General features: G+C 44.0%; 1 non-coding gene across 1 annotated transcript; it reads left to right on the top strand.

Moving 5' to 3' along the window:
- Positions 1-1,056: 1,056 nt before the first annotated feature.
- On the top strand, positions 1,057-1,132 carry trnat-ugu (transfer RNA threonine (anticodon UGU)). The gene has a single exon. It is a non-coding gene; the product is annotated as a tRNA-Thr (tRNA).
- The last annotated feature ends 3,508 nt before the right edge of the window (positions 1,133-4,640 follow it).

The following is a 4,640-nucleotide window of genomic DNA, read 5'->3' as shown; positions in this document are numbered from 1 at the left end:
CTGTATGGACCTCACTGTGCACGGGGGCATTGTCATGCTGAAACAAGAAAGGGCCTTCGCCAAACTGTTGCCACAAAGTTGGAAGCACAGAATCGTCTAGAATGTCATTGTATGCTGTATCGTTAAGATATCCCTTCACTGAAAAACAGCCCCAGACCATTACTCCTCCTCCACCAAAATGTACAGCACTCCTCTTGCTCCAAAATGTCCTATGATGGTGCCACGTTGAAAGTCAGAGTTCTTCAGTGAGGCCATTCTACTGCCAATGTTTATCTATGGAGATTGCATGGCTGTGTGCTAGATTTTATACACTTGTCAGCAATGGGTGTGGCTGAAATAGCTGAATCCACTAATTTGAAGAAGTGTCCACATACTTTGGTATATATTTTGTGTATCTTCATTGACAGTTAATGTTAATTCAAGATGGTTTCTTAGGCACTCAGTTACACGTTTGGAGACTTGTTGAGAAGTATCAGTGGCTACGTTAGAATCAATGTAGTCCCCTTTTCACCCCGTGTGAGTGTGTGTGTTCAGATGACATGATGGAGTGACTTGAGTCCTGCTTGGTTGTTCAGGGGAGGAGATAGCAGCACAGCAGATTAGTCACTGAGCCAAGGTAATTACTGTAGCGTATACCTAGGGTTCCAGTTCATCTGCATCACAATGAATAACCTCCTCTCTCTGTAGGGAGAGACACGCTTAATCTGTTTGTGAAGTTCCCTATGTGTTATCAAATAATCCATATTAATTTGTCATTCTGACACTATTTTATCTGCACAGTGTAAACAAAAACATACACTGAGTGACCAAAACATTAAGGACACCTTCCTAATATTGAGTTCCATACCCCTTTTGCCCTCAGAACAACCTCAATTCGTAGGGGCAATACTACAGTTTACTGTAGAATATTTCACTACACAATGTTGTATCCCTCGATCATGTGTAGTACTTACTATAGAATGTTGTACAATAGTATTCAATCCGATTTTTTTCATGTGGGCATGAATGGAAATACGTGGTTATTATTTGAGGCGGAAGAACTCAACAACTCAACAAGCCTTCCCTGTAGCTCAGTTGGTAGAGCATGGTGTTTGTAACGCCAGGGTTGTGGGTTCGATTCCCACGGGGGGCCAGCACAGAAAAAATAAATGTATGAAATTGTATGAAATGTATGCATTCACTACTGTAAGTCGCTCTGGATAAGAGTGTCTGCTAAATGACTAAAATGTAAACGTAAACTCAAGGTAACCTCCAAAGAAAACATACTCTATATTGTGATATACGATGCTTGAAGTGGGTTTAAAATCATGATAATTAATTTGCTGCTCTCATGAATGAAGTGGAATATACAGTGATTATTTCAGGCAGAAGAATTTGACCTGAGTGTCATCTTTTGACAATTTAAAATCAAATCAAATGTATTTATAAAGCCCTTTTTACATCAGCTGATGTCACAGATGTCACAGCAGAGTGCTCTGCACACGTAGTGAAGGAGAATGTACTGTATATACACAGCTTTGAAATACAATTCACAAAAGCTAGGATGCTACAAATCTCTTGAAAGAATTCAAAGCCTGTAAGTGTTGTAAGGCCAAACCAAGCTGCCCTGGAACGGCCAAATGTGCATTGAGGTCCACTGCCAAAACAGAGTGTTAGCTGTGTGTGATTTATACAATCATCCAGTTGAATTGACAAGCAAGTTCCTTAACCTTCTGCCACCGCTAAACTTTGTGAGTGACATCCCAGACAAAATATCCCTGTTATTTCTGCCAGTAAATAAGTCTAATCCACAAATGTCATATTCAGATAGTTTATGCATTTATTCATGTGGGATCTGTCACCTTTTTGCCACACACTGTTCTCTTCCCTGTCGATGATTCCTAAAAGAGGAGGAATATACAGTTTCATTAGAAATTAAAGTGGGGAATAGGTGGAAAGAGTTCCTAAGGATTTTTTGTTTTTTAATTCCAACAGGGTGGAGATGTAGAATCTTAATTTGATCAATCTGTTGTTGCTGAGAAGTTTCCTGCACTGCAGGAAATGCAAACTTGTTTATTCTAGGCTTAAGAATGATTCTAAAGATTGCAATTTTCAATTTAAAATGTCTAACTTGATTTGCGGTAGAAATATTTTCCTGCTGTAGCAACTGGCTCAAATTAAGATCTTACTTCTGTGCCAATCATCTACACAGTAGTATGCTTGGTCTAATGTTCTAGCGTCTTTAACTTCTCTAGGGTAGGGGTCAGTATTTTCACGGCCGGATGAAAAACGTACCCAAATTAAATGGCCTACTACTCGGGCCCAGGAACTAGAATATGCATTATTAGTAGATTTGGATAGAAAACACTCTGAAGTTTCTAAAACAGTTTGAATGATGTCTGTGAGTATAACAGAACTCATATGGCAGGCAAAAACCCGAGAAAAATCTAACCAGGAAGTGGGAAGTCTGGTGCTTGTAGTCCTTTCAAGTCATTGCCTATCGAACACACAGTGACTTAGGGTTCATTTTGCACTTCCTAAGGCTTCCACTAGATGTCAACAGTCTTTAGAAAGTTGTTTGAGGCGTCTATGATGAACAGAGAGCGAACAGAGGAAGTTGGAAGTTGTTGACTCAGGAAAGCAAATGAGTTCATTGGCGCGCATTCACGTGAGAGTTAGCTGTTTTTCAAGACACTGGAATCGTCCGGGTTGGAATATTATTGAAGTTCTAAGTTAAATAGTGGGTTGGAATTTCAGGTTAATCCACCATAAAAGACAAAACAAATAATACAACAAATATTGTGGTTAAACTCAAATATATTAATTGATAAAAGAAAGTATAATCTTTGTCATGTCCACTCCTGCTCCCCCCTCCGGCGTGTGACGTCGATGGAATACTAACCACTGGTCCTGGGAATTATCATTACACCCACCTGGCACTCATCATTATGACTCACACCTGGACCTAATTACCTCCCCTTTATAGTTACCTTCCTTTTGTTCATTCCTCAGTTGGTATTGCTCCTGTGTTCATGTTTCCTCGCTGCTGTTTTGTTTCATGTTTGTTGTTTTCATTAAATGTTTTACCTGCTTCTCGACTCACGGTGTTATCGTTACAGTATACCAACTCAAACAATGGAAGCAGCACAAAAATCGGATATCTCTCAGACGGTCGATGAACAGGGTTACCTTCTGTGTCAGCACCATGACAGCTGGCACAACTGGGGATGGCCATGGAAGAGGTCCTTCGCAGTTTGCAGCGTCTCAAACATTCTCGGGAGGCGCAGCATCCTACTAGTGGAGGATACTCTAGAACCAGCTTACTCAGTGAGCCAACCCAACAGCCCATTAGGCAACCCGCTCAGGTCAGCGATGACCGTTTATCCCTCCCAGGTGAAATATGACGGTACCCCCATCCAAATGCTGTGGCTTCTTACTTCAGTGCTCCCTTTATTTTACACACCAGATGGGAGCCCCCATCACCAATAGGTCTAACCTTGCCACGGTTATTTCTCTGCTTGCAGGGCGGGTATTGGAATGGGCTACGGTCGTCTGGGAGAGAGGAGAGGAGGAGCTAAATTCATATGATGCCCCTTATTAAATGCATGTTCGATCACCCCGTGGAGGGCAGAGAGGGAGGTGAGCGTCTACTTCAATCACGGCAGGGGGATCAGACGGCTTCTGAGTACGCACTCACCTTCCGGACAGTAGCAGCATCCAGTGGATGGAATGACCCGGTGCTTTGCACACTATTTAGAAGAGGTCTGCGAGAGGAGGTCCAGATGGAATTGGAATGCCAAGACGACAACCTTACCCTGGAAGCGCTCATTGCGATGGCCATCCGTCTGGATAACCTTCTCCGGGAGCGTCAGCATTCTCATCGCTTCTCTCCCTCCTTCGGTGAACACTCGGACACTCGGAATCAGAGCCTGAACCCATGGAGGTAGGGGTCACACGCCTCCCCGTGGCTGAGCGCCAGATACAGATACAACTGGGGCTCTGTATGTACTGTGGTCAAGGAGGACACAGACTCCAGTGGTGTCCGGCACATCCAAATTCGGGATCTACTAGAATAGAGGGACAGTCATGATCTGCCAACCCCTGGGCCAGGAGTGAGTATTCCATCTTCATCACTTCCTGCTAGGCTCTTTTTGGTGTCCATCTCGTTGGTTGACTGTCCCTCATTTCCTGTGTCAACAGCTTTAGTGGATTCCGGTGCCGCTGGGAATTTTATGGATCAGACCCTTGCCTCCTCTCATTATTACATACATCATTTAACCGCTCACCCTCACCGTGGAGTCCAATCATCATGAGAATATCCCCTTCATCACCAGTGCAACAGTTTATAAGATCATCCTCGGCCTCCCTTTGCTTCAACGCCATAACCCCACCATTTCATGGTTGAGGATGAGAATCAAAGACTGGTCACCTGAATGCTGGAGGCTCTGCTTCCCTGTTCCCTGTGGTTCCACGTTGGTTGAGAGTCCTTTGGTTGCCCTTCAGCCCAACATCCCGGAGGTATACCAGGATCTGAGGGAGGTATTCTCCAAGACCCGGGCCACCTGTCTCCCTCCTCATCGCCCCTGGACTGTGCCATCGACCTGCTTGCTGACGCCACACCTCCGTGCAGATGCATCTACCCTTTGTCTGTGGCTGAGACC

The sequence above is a fragment of the Salmo trutta genome, chromosome 33 (assembly GCF_901001165.1).
Source record: "Salmo trutta chromosome 33, fSalTru1.1, whole genome shotgun sequence".
NCBI classification, from domain to species: domain Eukaryota; kingdom Metazoa; phylum Chordata; class Actinopteri; order Salmoniformes; family Salmonidae; genus Salmo; species Salmo trutta.
Note: the sequence above shows the minus strand (reverse complement) of the source record. Positions and strands in the feature narration are given on the sequence as shown.